The following is a 17,057-nucleotide window of genomic DNA, read 5'->3' on the forward strand; positions in this document are numbered from 1 at the left end:
AACTTCTTTCTAAGAAACACCAGGATTGCTTGCAAAGTTTAGATGTCTGACTGCTTTGTAGGAAAGGAAGCATACCCCTTCCACTGGTGGGTTGTATTTTACAAATGTAAAGCTCCTAAACCTAGGGCTGTTTGTTATTTCTTATGTCCTTGCTGAGATTTATGAGCTGCTTCAGAGATAAAAAAAACCCTCCAGCTGATTTTATACAACTGAGACACCCAAAAATAATCAGCATTAAAACATTTCACTCTTTTTAAATAAGGTTAAATGTTTTCTTGTGGTTTACATACAAGTCTCAGTGACTGTATCTTCAAGGTAAATGATGAGGAGCATATGAAATTTTACTCTTTTTGAAAATCTTAGTTATTTCTTTTTATTCTGGTAATACAACATAGACAAATATTTCTCATTCAGGTGTTTCATAGGCAGCTGCAAACTAACTACTGCAAGACGTGTTTGCAAACAGAAGTGTAGATTATCCCTGGAATTGCTGCAAATTACAGTTATGTTTTAAATTTTTAATGTTAAAAACTTAATGTGTCACTTTTTCAGTCAAAATTTAATAACAAATAAAAAAAAAAAAAGAAAATAATCCTGGAAAAAATATTTTATCTTGAGGAAGTTACTATTGGGAGCTAGTACTGAGTAGTAGACATTCTGAGGCTCCTGTTCAGTTTGCTCCATCAGATTGAGGTTCACCTTATCTAGGAAAGGATTTTTTAACCTTATCTTCAAGAAGATGTTAGGCCTGTATCCAATGAGTATCACTTGAATCTCGTTATAGCCTTCCAGTTTGTATTCTAAGGGAACTATTTTATACACAAATTACATGATTGTAGAGATTGTGATCAGAAAGCTGGGCTTGTTTTACATATGCCAAATCTATTCTCAGATACAGCAGATAGGCAATGTGAAAAGGTTGTGACTTTCAGAAATAAAAATACATTTTCCTCTGTGTGTAATTTTAGTGGCCAGCTGTGACATGGAAAACCTGAAGACTGAACATTTATGAGATTTTTATCTTTAACCGATGTCTAAATATTTGAGTAAAATAGCTTATTTTGATGTAAAATGATCAATTATACACAGAGCAAGAGAGGAATAAAGAGGCATCTAAATGGTATAATACGTACTGCATTTATTGATTCTGATTTTCCAACAGAGAGCAATTGGAGAGCATTATGAATTATGCGGGCTGACTGCATTCAGCAAAACACCTTTATAGTATTTTAAAACATTGCACTGTCTTCCTCAGTATGTCTTATCCGTACAAGTTCTGGCCTTTCTTTAAAGCTTACCTTTTTCTTCTCACTATTCTTATGAAATGCTTGAGAGTTCATAGCTTATATGAGCTCTGTATTAATTTCTAAATCTACTGTAAGTTTATATGGTCTGTAACAAACTAGTTATTTACCTCATTTTTCCTATTTCTGCACTTTGAAAGTAAGCCTGCTTGTAATTAATCTTGTTTTTTTTAACAGTAAAGCTCTTCTCCACTGGTTGACTTCTGTAGAGAAATTCATTCCTTTCTTTATGATACTACATTAAGAATTGAGAATATCTTGAAATCTGAAGATATAGCCATAAGAAATGCATAGATGTGCATTCAAGTAGCAATAAAGCGAAAGCAGGGAGCTGGCTTCCTGCTGGAAGGAAACAAAAATTTAATGCTTACTGACATGAGCCTTCCTACACCTACCAGCTTGTACGCATTTATAAATTCTTTCAAAACAACAACTGCCATAGAAGAAATCTTGCCAGCTTGCAGACAATACCTTCTGTGACCTCAACATCCTAATCCTGGTCCAGAAAATAAAGATTTCTGTACGACTTAGATGTTCTTATCTGATTCATAGTAATTTACCAAGAACTTACGTTGATGGCTAATATCCTTTTGGGAAGAAATCTTGCATTTCAGAAATCTGAGACATGTTCTGCAGACAAAATTAATGAGGTTATGAAACAGTATTATAATTACTCAGGTAGAACTTGATTGATGCTGTATATTCTGAAAGTTACCATCATATTATTCATAATTGTCTTCTTTCTAAAAGCAATGAGGTGTTGTGACTATACAGTTTCCCTTCTGGGAAATATTTTGTGTCTTGCAACAGTTTTATAAGAAGATTCTTTATGTACTTGACGATAACACAAAAAGATAAGTGTGATTTAAAATTGCTGAAGTACATCAATTGGGATGGACTGCTTTTCTTATTAGTGCTGTCTACAATACAGAGAAATGTATCTTGAAGTACAAGGAGGTTCTGATAGATTCAGTGTATTTACATAAAGTAATTGATCCCACAAGAGCTGTATCAGTCAGTTCACAACCATACAGTTTTAATATTGCATTATGAAGTCTTGGAAAACAGAGGTGAATGCTTCATCTGCTCCTGGAAGCAGATGGAGTAGTGTGAAATGCTGTGCTGTTCTTTCATTAGCATTTTCTCTCTGTTGCTCTTAGGTGGTTTTAAAATACACATGGCTTTAGCAGTGTCATAGGGAGTCTAGCTTGATCAAAACGTTTCTGCATTCTTTGTTGGGGTTATTTTTGGGTTCATTTGTTGTTTGTTTTTGCTGAGAGGTGAAACATAAAGCTGGAATGAAAATACCACCTCTTGTTTCCAGAGTCTAAGGCAGAAGGTAGACTAAACGCAACCTACCCGTGACCATACTGTATAGTGCACTAAAAGAACAATGACTGGCTAACCAAAGGCTATGGTGCATGATGTTTCCTTTAATATTATAATGTCATTTTCCCCTTTGTGATCATTTTGCCTTCTGTTGATAAAGGTATTTTTAATACTTGTGTAGAGAACCCCTGTCTCTCATATCTAGTGCTAGGAAGTTCCTGTGGTTACGGGGGTCTAGTTTTGTTTTGTTTTCTAGAAATATATCTGAATGGCTACTGTTATCCCATTTAAAATAAAAGTGTATTTTTTTAATGACTCTATTCTAGTTTTCTCGTTTGAAGGTATCTCTCTTCACTCCCAATAATTTAGTACCTAAGTGCTGCAATATTTTTCGTGAATGTTTATTGCAGTTTCACCTTTGCAAAGTAGAGTACTGGTCCCATGTTTGATGGAGAACCACACTATAAAGGACCTTTTTATGTTACACAGTGCAGAACAATCCTGAGATCCCCAGATAGATCTCAGGATTTTTGTTGAAATATGCAGCATAAAGCCATTAAAAATACTATCTGATGTCTGGAAATGATACAGTTGTGTTGTTATAGCACCACAATAGAAATAGTAAGCAGTGTTTCTCAAATTAAGATATCTATTATACCTCCAGGTTTGGAGTTTGAATGTCTCTGGACAGTGCTGACCTGAAAGAATAAGCAGTGAAAGAATAAGCAGTCCTAGTGGCTATGGTTCTATGAAAAATCAAGGCATCGAGGGTGTGAACTTTGCTTTCAAATGGATTTGGAATATGAAGGAGGAAAGCATATTGACTGAGAGCACAGAAGCAATCCAAAATAATAAAATCAGTATTTTAGACGTAACTTGATTTGCTCAAAGTTGCCTCAGTGTCCTGGGTTCAGGACAAGGGAATGAGCAAGCAGCTTCATCGATCTGAATTACTGGCTGAGCTTAAACCATGACACCCAGGAATCCAGAGAGTTCAGATCCCTCTCCTCTGTCTGTGCCAAAGGACATACACACTAGAACATCAGCTTTACTCTGTCCTGTTTTCTCTACTCATCATGCAGCATGCAAAATATACTACCAATCATACTGCTGTGCTGTTCTTTGGGCATTTGTGGTTTCCTAGTATTAACAAGATTGTCTGAAAAACGAAACAATGCCAGGATTTTGAAGAATTCCAGCTTGGACACCGGCTGCATTTGGATGGAGCATTTCCTCTATTTTATGTCATGGGGTTTCATGGTCAGCTTTGATGCTCTGGCCTTCAGTCTCCACTTTTACCATTCAGAGTAGTGAAGCAATACTCTGGTTCACATTCAGCTACGGTATGAAAATGTTAGCATTATAGGAATACAGAAAAATAGGGTTGCCAGGGGCCTCATGAAATCGTTTAGGCTATACCCCTGACAAAATCTGTTTTTTTCATGATCTTTCTGACAGCAGTAGGAATCATTAGGTAATAGCCTGAAACTGAGTCATACATAAAATCTGATTTACATTCTGGGTGAAATTTGCCCTTGCTCAGAAGCCAGCATAAACCATCCTATCTTCTCTCTTATTAAGACATAAGCTGATACCCTTCATGATCTTTGTGGGTGGACATCTGGTGGCCAGAAAGGTTCGATCCAGGGGCATGAAAATCTAGTGGGGAAGATTCTTTTATTTTTTTAGTCCTTTTATTTATTTTAGTGTGGTGTGCTTCACTTACTATTTTTCTTCTAATGGATTAAACTTTCTTTACCTCACAAATCATGTATTTCCACATTGCTGTCAGTATGGCAAGTCAAACTGAGGTTAATGTATAAATCATTAGCCCATAGCTGCCCATAGGATGGAGAAGTGTGATTCATAGCTGCTCAGGCTCTTGGATTTTGAAGTAAATGTACAAGTACTTTGTTTTGTACAAGTACAAGTTTCCCAGTTTAATCTAAAAAGAATACTTCATAAGATCTAAGAACACATAATTTCAGGTTATGTATGCATGCATGCTGTAAATTAATTGTATTTGGGAAGTTTAAACACTGTTTATTTTTATGCCTGTTTTGCTTTATTATTTTAGGGACTATGGGGGTTGAAAGTACAATAATTTTTTAAATAATAATAAAACTTCATTGAATATACTTCAACTTTAAAGAGCAATCATAATAATAAAAAGGCTAGTGATAAGGATCTTGCAGAGACAGGAAGAGATGCTGACATGGTTTTTTTTTTTGTAACCCTTTAAAGAGCTCTGTGAACTGGACTTTTAATATAAAACTCCTTGTTCACAGAATCACAGAATCACAGAATCCCAAGGGTTGGAAGGGACCTCAAAAGATCATCTAGTCCAACCCCCCTGCAAGAGCAGGGTAACCTACAGTACATCACACAGGAACTTGTCCAGGCGGGCCTTGAATATCTCCAGTGTAGGAGACTCCACAACCCCCCTGGGCAACCTGTTCCAGCGCTCTGTCACTCTTACAGTAAAGAAGTTCTTCCTGATGTTAACGTGGAACTTCCTATGCTCCAGTTTACACCCATTGCCCCTTGTCCTATCACTGGATATCACTGAAAAAAGCCTAGCTCCATCATCCTGACACCTACCCTTCACATATTTGTAAACATTGATGAGGTCACCCCTCAGTCTCCTCTTTTGCAAGCTAAAGAGACCCAGCTCCCTCAGCCTCTCCTCATAAGGGAGATGTTCCACTCCCTTAATCATCTTTGTGGCTCTGCGCTGGACTCCTTCAAGCAATTCCCTGTCCTTCTTGAACAGAGGGGCCCAGAACTGGACGCAATATTCCAGATGCGGCCTCACCAAGGCTGAGTAGAGGGGGAGGAGAACCTCTCTTGACCTACTAACCACTCCCTTTCTAATGCACCCTAAGATGCCATTTGCCTTCTTGGCCACAAGAGCACATTGCTGGCTCATGGTCATCCTCCTATCCACCAGGACCCCCAGGTCCCTTTCCCCTTCACTACTTTCCAGCAGGTCAACCCCCAACCTGTACTGGTACATGGGGTTGTTCTTCCCCAGATGCAAGACTCTACACTTGCCCTTGTTAAATTTCATCAAGTTTCTCCCCGCCCAACTCTCCAGCCTGTCCAGGTCTCGCTGAATGGCAGCACAGTCCTCTGGTGTGTCAGCCACTCCTCCCAGTTTTGTGTCATCAGCAAACTTGCTGAGGGTGCACTCAGTTCCCTCATCCAGGTCATTGATGAAAATGTTAAACAGCACCGGTCCCAGCACCGACCCCTGAGGAACTCCATGAAGTCCTCACAAATATTGAACTGCAGCTGCTACAATGGAGTGTTGAAAAAAAGCTGATTTTTATGACTTGAACAATCACATCAATTTGCTCTACAGAACAGGCAACATTCAGTACCTTGGAGCTAATTGCTGTAGGCATTGTAATGTAAAAAAGATTAGAATACAGTCTGACATAAGGTACGCAATTCTTTATTAGCTTTGTGAACATAAACCAACAATTGTATCCTTTTTTCCTAAATTAATGTGTAGGTAGAAAAGGTAGAAGCCAATGCTTGGCCTCTGTATCATGGGCCAGAGTTGGTGAGACTTTGCACTTGCTGTCAGAATGGAAGCTGGCTGCTATTTTATGAAACAAGTTCTAGCATCATTTGTAGCAGAGATCTATGGACTGTGGTAAACTCTCATATCAGTATAAAAATCTGCTTTCCTCATACATTTATGAACTTCATTTTGTTCTTTTGTCATCTGGAATGGAAATCACTGTAAAATCCAACCATTTCAATGTGTTGCTGGGTGTAACCATGACTATACTATTTCTATTCAGGTTGCTTGAAGATGACAAAAGCATGAGCGAAGATCAGCATGTTTACTCATTTCAGTAATTGTTTGGGGTGTTTTTTAATTTGTTTGGTTTGTGTTTTCAGATTTTTGGCCCTGTAAAATCACATAACTGCTATTAAAGAGTATCCAGTTGCTGGGACTTGTTTTTTTGGGTAATCTATGTAACAGATAATGTAGTATGCAATATCCTGGCTTGGACATTAACCACCTTAGTATTTGGAATAATTACACTGTAACTTCCCAAAATGTTTGTTATTTGAATGCTATAGGTATGGTGAGTGGAGGTTTTCCTAAAGGGACATCACAGGATAGTGATTATGGTTTCATGTGAAGTAGACTGAAGGCAGTTGTGGTAAATGAATGTAACTTAGTGTTGTTATTTCTAACAGAGATGTACACAGCAAAGCTTCCTTTAATGTGCTTGGGAAAATACAGGCAAGAGCTTCTCAGTTTCTTTGTGGCACATGATTACGTCACAGCGAAAGGAACAAATGCAGTTCCTGTAAAACCTATTGCATTTTACAAGCTCAGTAAGGGCTGCAAAGCAGTCATTTCAGCATAGATATCTATCAGAATTACATATAAGTTATGATGACACCTGGAAGTTGCTAAGAAAGAAAAGTATCCTAGGGGCATCAAAATAGGAAATCTGCTGTAGTTTTATGTAAAAGTTTATTGTAGTATCTGGCCTGTAAGTACAGGAAGCTGTTGCTAAAACAGTAAGTCTGTTGGGGCAATGTATGGTAAGGTGCAGTTGAGCACTGCGAATGCTGCAAAATGATTGGCAGCAGGGATATTGCTTTCCTGTAATGAAAAGAGCAAGGATTAATTTACAGAAAATGCAAAGATTAATTTACAGATCACTTTGCCAAATCTCTGCTGATTAAATATTTCCTCAGTAAACCTTTTACTCATCTGTTTCTCTTGAAGTCTTTAAATATTACCGGTTTCACTTTAAAATTATCAGCAAGTTGTTTTCTCATCTATATTCCAGTTTCTAGAAGGAAGAGATTATACTCATAGTTTAGAAGTGCTAAATTCAGTCTGCTTCTCCAGATCTTTTAACCTGCATATTTTAAAACTAGAGAAATTCAAGACTATTTTATGTATAAATTGTTAGTACAAAGAAATACAGAAGACAGACTTGTAAGAAGTAGTTAATCAGAATTTCTGATTTCATTTGGTCTTTTTTTCATAAGGAAGGTCAAAGTGCTTATGACACTTTGACACAAACTGAGATTTAAAATGGAATTCCTTCCATTCCTTTTGCAGAACCTAGGCAGTACTACAGGTTTCTTAGATTCATATTTAATTTCAGGAGACAAATATCTTACTACTTGAGGTGGAATAAATTCAGTATTAAGAAATAAAATTCATCTTGGAATTCCAAGGTTATAGCTATCAGTGAATCAACAGTTAGTTTTAGCTGTAAATTATATTTTATCCTTATTTTTTCCACATTTTTGCAGGTAATTTTAATTTGCAAAGGATAGTACTGATATGACAATGCAAGAAAAATATAATGTATTTATTAAATTCATGCATACATTAAATATAGACATATGAGCACTGTAAAGTAATTAAGTAGACCTTTCTGCATTATATTTGGATTATTTTCTAGTTTAAATTTATTAAGGAACAGAAATAAATTATCAGAAATTTTTAATGAGAATTGTGAGCCAGCGCCATTTCCTTCTTCATCAGCATTGCTGAAATTTTCCAATGCATGTTTTAAACACGTTTGCCTGAGCCATATGTAAGAGAACTGATTTCAGTTTTTGTCATGAAATTTCCAAAAGAAACTGAATAAACATTCAAAAAATAGTATGTTAGAGGCACAAGTATTGACTATAATGTTACGCTATTGAGGTCAGGTTCATTTTCCCCAGAGAGCAGTTTTCTTCGTTTTCCAATATGGTTCTCATTGCTTAGGTTTTAAGTTTTCCATTTCCTCCTGAGATCACCCAATTTCTCCTTCAAAATCATTTGACTCAATCTCTCAATACCACAACTTCCCCTGAAAGATTTATCCCAGATGGAAAAGGGTAGAGTGCTGAGGAAAGTGGAAAAAGTCATGAGTGAGCTTGACAGAGGAGCTCCCTGCTGCTGAGACCCTCTTTACTCTTTCCCTCTCCTCCTTCAACAGAGAGAAGGTATAGTCCTCAGATAAGAGCAGAAGATGGAACAGGCTACTTGGCAACAAGATGGGGGAGCATCATGACACATAAAGGACCACTCATATAAGAATTTTCCTAAGGTAGTGCAGGGCTCTTGAGATGTTGTCGTTTGAATCCTGACTGTGTGGAGTGAGACCAGAATGCTTCTGTTCTTCCACTAGTTCTACAGGTGTCCCTCCTGCTCAGGTGTTTTCCATCTCATTAGAAGTTACTCCTCATAGCAAATTTACCTTCTAAGAAGAGCTCTGGTCATTGTTAGAGAAGGAGCTGGAAAATTGTTGGGTTTGTCAAAAAAAGAAGACAAGTGCCTGTATCTGTGAACTGGTGGTAAGATAAAAAAAATTTAGTGAAGTGCTTGGGATGGGGTGCCAATGCTTTGTTTAAGTGTTCATATCTTAACAAAGTAAGATTTTTCCATAAACTAGTGCTGCATATGTGTGTGCATTGGTATAAATATGAAATGCTAGAATAATTTTTTATTTGACAAGCTAATATAATTGTTTTACATATTTTTTCAAAATAAAGAATGGAGGGTTTCAGTGAGTTCTCCTTGTGTTATCAGAACTTGGTTAATTCCCTTCCCCCTCAAATTTTGCAGAAGTAAATATTTGTTAAATGAGCCCTTGGAAAAGTGTAAATGTGTAATTTTGCCTACTTTCCATTAGAAAGTCTTCCTTTTTAAGAAGGGAATGTAAAGAATCTAATGGTACAGTCTTACTTAAAGCTTAGTCCAGAAATTTTCAGATCAAGCTGCAGCCATTTGTGCTTTTTTGTCTAGATGACTATGTGTGTTCACATAAATCTGCTATTAAGTTTAGTATTTCTCATAAAGTTCTTGGAGATACAACTGTGAGGAGTGTACTTGCATAGTACTGTCAAATTAAAACTGAGCTAAGCTTTGAAGTGTTATTACTTCTATTTCTTCATATTTTGTTTGTTTGCAAGCATGGGAGTGTGTGCAGTGTGTTCTTTGTAGGCTTTTGGGGGGATACCAATAATCTGCATGGACTAAAAAGTAGTAAAGATGAAAAGCTCATACACAGTGTTGCAGTACCTCTGTAGTTCTACTATTCTATTACTTTATGGTTACCCAGCATTTTTAACAGTTGGGCCCTAAGATGGAGGTGTAATTGTGAGAAGTTGTGCAGGTGGTAATTTCTTTAGTCTCTCAGTTCAATTTTAGTTATGGAGATGACTTGTTAAGGACATACAGAATGCACCTGTGTCATGCCTGTGGGCTGCCTCAGCCAGTATTCTTTCTTTATGTGTGGTAATTAGGAAATGCTAGTTGCAGCTTGCAGACTTGGCCCATATCTGCAGATCATTTCCCTGTGTGCTGCTCAAGCCATTTAATTAACTGTTTAGTTTATTTTTCATCTTTTTAAGAGTTTCTCAGTTTAGCTTTAGCAAGAGACTTTGCTGTTTTTTTCTCAGCTGAACCACAGGTAAATCTCATTTGTTATTCCAGAAATTAAACCCACTTTGTGCTTTACATGTGTAAGAAATTGTGCTTAATGAACTGATGTCCTTCTCTGTGTAGCCTTAAATATGTATTCTGCTGTGGGTTCAAAAGATTGCTGTCACTGAACTATGCTTTTCATATAGTACCTCTGTTGGTAGTCACATGTGTTTTCTGAATCACTTTATGTAGAACTACATATTTCTCTTATTAAGCTGCAGATATTTTAATAGCCACTCATGTTAGTCAATTTAAATAAGGATTGATAGGTTGGTCATGTATCACCCCTGAGCTGTCAAGCTAGTTGTTATTGCAGGTGTTTAGCAATGAAAGTTTTGAGGGTCAAATTGATTACCAGCTGCATACAGTTCAGCCATACTGCAGGAATTTGTTAGTTTTGTCTGAGTTTACCAGATTATTTCTCAACTCCTTTTTAATACCTGTAACTGAATCAGTGTTATTACTGCTAAATAAAAGTCTGGAACTGAAGTAATGTGAATTCTCTGTAATCAATGTTTATGTGTGCTTAGCTCATTGCATTTCCTTCTGTCTTTGCTCCATATACTTGTTTTCTCTCTGTTTTTCATATACCCCTTTTCTGTTATATTCTGGCTCATGGTCACTTTAATATTATCCCCCCTCCCCTTTCCTCTTTATTTGTATCTGTTACTTATTTGTATTTGTTACTTTGTTACTTACCACCATTCTGTCTTACTGTAGAACTCAGCAGCCTCAGAAGAGGTCGTGGTTTTTTTTACTGTCATGCTCTGGTTTCTCCTGCTGTAACTTGTGGATAGTTACCTACATCAGAACCCTGCTAATGTGATAGCATACACTGACTCTCTGCAAAAGCTCATGAACAGCTTTCCGAAGTCCCAGTTGCTTTTAATGGAAGCACAAGTTGTGGTTGTGGCACAAGTATGGCTGTTATAGCCTTCCTATAATTCTTGCTGGTATATGGATTCACTGTTGGCTGCCATCGTAGCTGATGAGAAATGTGTCTTTGTCAGAAAACTAGACCAGTACCACTTGTTCAGAACAGTTCTAATGTATGATTACCCCAGTAATTATGAGATCCAGCAAATAGCCTGGTCTTCAATACAGGCAATTCCTTCTGTGATGAAGAGATATCAGACTTTCTTCAGATTAGGCATATGCAGGAAATGATACTCAGTGGAAGGTTAATTTCTTACGTATTGTAAATATGAGCTGCTTTCCTGCTCCCTGACTCCAAAAGTAGTTGCTAATTCTGGAAGGTTTGTGTCAGGCCATAAAACAGGTTTGTTTTATTCTTTTGCTTTTTGTCTTTTTTTTAAGTAGGTCTTAGTTAAAAAAGTTGGTTCTAGCACAAGTAACATGTATTGATGGAAAAGATAATATTGCAATTCTGAAGCACTGTGAAATGAACCATGTTGCTGATGACAAGGAATTTTCAATAAGTGTAGTATGTTAAAAATAACATACTGGCAGAACAGATTCTGTGGAATATAACCCCACAGAAGTTCTTGGGTTTTGTTTTCTTTTTTTATTCTTTTTATTTTTTTTTTCCCTAACTGTTGGAACTGCATCGGCAATTTAATGTAAGTGGTCCCATTCTTTCTCAATGCTTTAAACAAGAGAAGTGAAACAATGCGTGGAGGCCTGTCACTTGACCAGGGTATCTTGAGGAAGAACTATATGACTGAAATAGGTATGAGAAATTTATGATTTGAACTACCAAAGCACAATACATTTCCCCTGAAGGCTGTTTAGATTAGTCTAATACTCACCCTAGAGTTTCAAGTCTCCACAATTATTTATTGTGATGTTTATAAAGTTTATAGCTGTTGTAAATAATCCACTCCTTTTAAGCCTTACTGTTCTGCTTGATATCCTGTTGTTCCATCACAGCTGAGTCAAAGGGTTATCCATACCTATGCATTGCCAGTCAGTTATGTCACTTGCTAGGCACAGCTGAAGTGTTCCTGTTATGTTAGCAGTCACGTCAATGATGACAGATGTAAGCTTTTCCATATTCATTTTGAGATGATGTGACCACAGTTTAATTGTCACAGATAATATTTGCTTGCACCAAATGTCAGATTGACCTAAAAAATTCTATGCTTTCTCTCAGCTTTATTAAGTTAGCTGGAGAAGCGTTTTTTCAGTTGTAATTAGACCATTATAAATCATGTTCTACGATTCATATTCCCTCATGAATGCGTGGGGGAAAATATAAGGTTAGACAGTCACAGAGCAGTGAGTGCTGACTGCTCCACAAGAGAAAGTAATGCATGAAGTAAGCAAGGCAGGCCCAGTGAGAGGAATCAGGGTCAGGTACAGCCCCATTGTGATTGGGGCAGGGACACAGACAAACTGATGCCAGGCCAAGATATCAGCATGCAGGTGGGCTGGATCAACAGGGCATAGGCTCAGCTAGATCACAGCAGGAGGTGTAGCTCAGGCAAGGGGGCAAATGGTACAGGCTAAGTTTAAAAGTGGGTTCTACAGGGAGGGGAGTTGACCCTAGGCTGTGGTGCTGCCTGAGAGCTTCCTTGCATTTCTGTGGAGGAATGGGGACAGTCGCCAGCTACACTCTCTAACTTGGCCTTGCGACGGAACAGACAGGCCCCCAGGAGGGGGGGTGCTCATAAGGCCCTTGCATATACTTTTTAGGCTTAAAATTAAGAGTTGTCGAACACTGAAATGTTTGCTTGTTCCATTCTCTTGTAAGATTTCTAAATCCATATTTGGAATCTTGATTTTTTTTTTTTTTTTTTCAGACTTCTGGGGGCTGAGGGTCCCTAACAAAATTCCATGGATGTTATTAATGTTCATGGGAATTAGGTTCTTTACTTCTCTGCTTTATCTCTTCCAAGGTTATTGGTATTAATTTGCTGTTGCATCGATACTTGAAGCATCATCACCTGATATATGACCCATTACAAATGACACATGTAAATTGTTCATTCTGTGTGGTTCCATTTTATTGATATTAAGGAGTGACATCTGTGGGAAATCTCCCAAGCTGTGCAGGAAATGTCTGCAGCTAATGCAGGGCTTGTTTCCTTTTGCATATGTTCTTTAGTTCCACGAGATGCCTTTCTCATAGTATGGCTGTCTTTTAAGTTTTATGTTCAGAGTTACCCTTGCTTCTGATCTGCCAGAGCAATTGTTTTTCTAGAACTTTGCAAACTGAATGTCTGAGTTAATTCAGTGTGAAAGCAACACATAAAGGAGGACTGTATTTTCTAAACCCTGGATCAGTTTAGGCTTTTAATTATGCTAGTTGTTCTGGCTGAGAGGGGAAAGATAATGGGGTAAATGTGGGAAGGCTGTGAGCAGCAGGAAAGGCTACTGAATGCAGCATTTCAATTATATACCTTCTATTTAGTGCTGGTACCAGTCTGGGGTATTCTCTTCATCTTCCACCTCTGCCCCTGTTTCTTCCTCTGTTATATGATGTGCCAACATTCTATTGAAGTGATCTGGCTTTAAGGTCCACAAGTGGAGTGTGTGGAGAGTAGGAGTACCTTGTGATGATTTTTCTACAGTTTTCTATTGTAAAACTGTGTGTCTGTAATGCACTACACTAACCAAGGAAGCACTTTCTGTATACTGTGCATGGGAAGCCCATCTAAGATATCAGTTATAGATTCTTGCTAACATTTCTGATGTGAGAAAAAAAAACTCTGTTTAGAAGACATGCCGATCAAGGCACTGTGTGTTTGCTCTAGTAAGTGTTTGATGGTCAATTTAAAATGTAGCTAATCTTTTTAGTGGAGAAAAAGGCAGAATTTTTAGTGGGAATGTAAAGATTTTTCTGAAAAGAACCATGGTCACTTTGAAAGTAATTTTCCAAATATGTATCAAGAATCATGTGATTAGTGATTAGTACATGTGATTCAGTCTATGCCATGATATGCTGACATGAAGGCAAGAAGTAAAATGTGACTAATACTTGAATAGCTAAACTTTTGAAATAATTTTCATATGGACACTTAAGGAGAAATCTAGGACTTTCTGCTTTCTGGTAATTTAGGAAATCTGATACCACCAGTTAAGCTTATAATTGATAGTAGTCCTCTCTGAAAATCTAATTCAAGACAACCAGGTCACAGTATGAAGAGCAGCTATCAATGCACATGATTCAGAAGGGCTTCTAACTTAGCTTTTTAAACCATTTTGCTTTTACTTAGTCTGTGTTAAACATGATTGGTGGTGCGTTGCTTAGTTCTGCTTGTTTTAGCCTTTCCCACAAATGTTGGTATTTGCTTTATAGAACTGAAGTGTTAAAACAGTTTTAAAGCTACTGTCTGTTCTTATTTTTGCCTCCACACTGCATACATAATTTCTTTTTTTCTTGATACAAACACTGTAAGTCTTCTGACTTCTATTTTTCCTTGTGTAAAATGAGGCTGGTAAGCCTCTGAGATTTTATTTCTTGTGCAAAATAAGACAGCAGCATACCTTCCCACTGAACAACACCACACACACCGTATTTTATTAGTGGCATAAATTTGAAGACTGTAAAGGATTGATAAATCAGTTTCTTTAAGGTTCTTTTGTATTTTTTTTAAAGGTGCTTGGAGGCTTTTAGTTATTCAGTGCATGGCACTTGATAAAGTACCAGCATACACAGTTTTAGGACTATAAGGGTGAGATGAATGAAGATTTACTTCTGTGGTTCTAAGTTCCTTGGCTGCCAGCCAGAGAAGCATGAAGTAAACATGAAGCATTCCTCTCCTTATCCCTGACATTTGATAGTAGTGGCTCCAAACTGGTTTTTGCAGCTAGTAAGCAATTCAGTGACCCACTGGAATTCCTAAACTTGTATGCAGTGACCTATACCATTCTGAATGGAGCGGCAGTACAGATTTACTTAGACTTACTGTGTGGGAGAGGGTGATTATTGCCTGTTAGTTTTGTTTGGACCTTATATAAACACATTTAACAAGTTGAAATAAAAAATCTATTTTATGTTACTACCTCATGCATAAACCTTTCTGTTAGTGTTTCACAGGCATGATTTGTCCTACCAAAAACATGAGCTAGATTTATGCTTTTCAGCTTTTGTGTGTACTTTTAGAGCCTACAAAAAAAGTAAGAGAAAATTAATCTAAGAACAAACTGTGCGACTCTGTCATGAGTCAATGCCGGTAAACTTTTTGAGATACTTCCTTAGAAGTTCAGTCCTGATCCCAGGGCTGCAGTCTTCAAAAGGGCCTGTGAAGACTTCCTTACCTAGTTGGGCCCATAGCTATAGATTTGAATGTGATGAACTCTTTTGTCTCTCTCTACATGCATTTTAATTATAGAGTATTCAAAGGATGTGAACATCATAAAAAGTACCCTAAAACATCACTGATGATCTCTTAGATTATTTTATCCTAGACTTGTAGGGGTGTATGATATTCAAAGTTAATTTTAATGTAGATTTCCCAGAATGTTTATGCTCCTCTTTTCTAGTCATTGGTTCCTGGAATTAAGTGGAATAATATATGTATTATTATATGTATATATGGAATAATAGATGTATTTAAAATGCTTTTTGTAACTCAGTATTTTGGATTGTGACAGAGACATATTTGAAAATGAGTAGTAGTGTGTTTCTTGTAATCTGGAAAACACCTGAACTGAAACAGGATTGTATGTGTTATACTGAAGAATCTACCTGGCTACATTTGTATAACAGAATCTAGTAAAGTGCTCCACTGTGGCCTTTTGTCACACTGCTCTCAGAAGAGCCAAGTGCTACATCCCAGGTATTTTCAGTCTCTAGGGTTTAATTACTCCCGATTTCTTAACTAGATTAATTTCCAGAATATAAATTCTTTGTGTACCACCAACTCCTAAGATGCATAGTTGAGGCTGTCACAGAGAAGCTCCAAGTATCGATGTATCTTCAGCGAAGATGGGATTGCACAGAGCTGATAAATATGTTGTTTTGGATTAATTTGAAGAACAAAGCATAGTAGTGAAGACAGAATGACTGTTAGGAATAAAAAAAACCTATCTAAAGCCTTTGCCCTCTTGCCCTTCCCTTCAATTAAGTAGCATCTGCTCCTGTCAGCCCTTCTGTTTCATCCTGGTGCTATAGTGACAAGGAAGAAGGTAAAACACACCCAAAAATGAATTCTTGGCAAAGTCACTAGTAATTGTAGAAGTCACTAGTAGATGGAGAAGAAACTTCTGTCACCTCAGTGTTACACAAATTTTTTGTTCCCATTGCTATAGTCTTAATCTAACTTTTTATCTTCACTCACCTGAAAGCTTGGGAAATTTTTCACATACATAGTTCAGTTCTTGCATTGTCATTGCATGAACTGGGGCCACGTTTTCACCCTATGTGTTTCTGATATCTAGGTAAGTTGACCTGTTAAGCTGACAGAACCTATCCTCGTTCTGTGAATTATCCAACTTTTAATTTTGTTTCTGAGAATGTGTTCCTCTAGTGTAAGCCCTTCCTGTGTTCATACAGGGTTTAAAAGAGTCATGCTTTCAAAAAAAAATCAGAGCGCCTTGTACTGTCCTCACCACAGGACAGTACAAGAATCCATTATATATATTAATCTGCTCAACAAATTAAATTTTGTATTTTTTGTATCTTGCAAGTTGAGATCATTTCCTGAGTGGGTATTGCCTCATTCATTGAACCTTGGGTAACCTTCTGTCTTAATTAACTTTGAGAAAGCATGTAAGTGTAAGCCTACAGATTAATTTTTATTTCTGTGTGTACTTTACTGTCTGCCAGAAGAAACATTTAATTTCCTGGTGATGGAAAGTCCTCTTTGAGGAAAGAATCACATCCTTTCTGGTGTTACTATGAGGTCCAGTACTTAATCGCTTTCTCCATCATGTACAAACAATGAATCTCTGTGAATCTGAATGAAATAATCACATACAGGAAATATTGTTAATGACCAGCTTGTATTCTTAACGCAAATATAGTAATCTAGACTGAAATACAAATAGTGTTG

At 37.2% G+C, this 17,057-nt stretch overlaps 1 protein-coding gene across 3 annotated transcripts in view; it reads left to right on the forward strand.

The window, feature by feature from the left end:
• The window catches only part of FAM171B (family with sequence similarity 171 member B), a 191,242-nt gene that overhangs the window by 69,695 nt on the left and 104,490 nt on the right, over nt 1-17,057 (forward strand). The gene's annotated exons all lie outside the window — the stretch shown is intronic.

Source organism: Lathamus discolor, chromosome 3, assembly GCF_037157495.1.
Source record: "Lathamus discolor isolate bLatDis1 chromosome 3, bLatDis1.hap1, whole genome shotgun sequence".
NCBI classification, from domain to species: domain Eukaryota; kingdom Metazoa; phylum Chordata; class Aves; order Psittaciformes; family Psittacidae; genus Lathamus; species Lathamus discolor.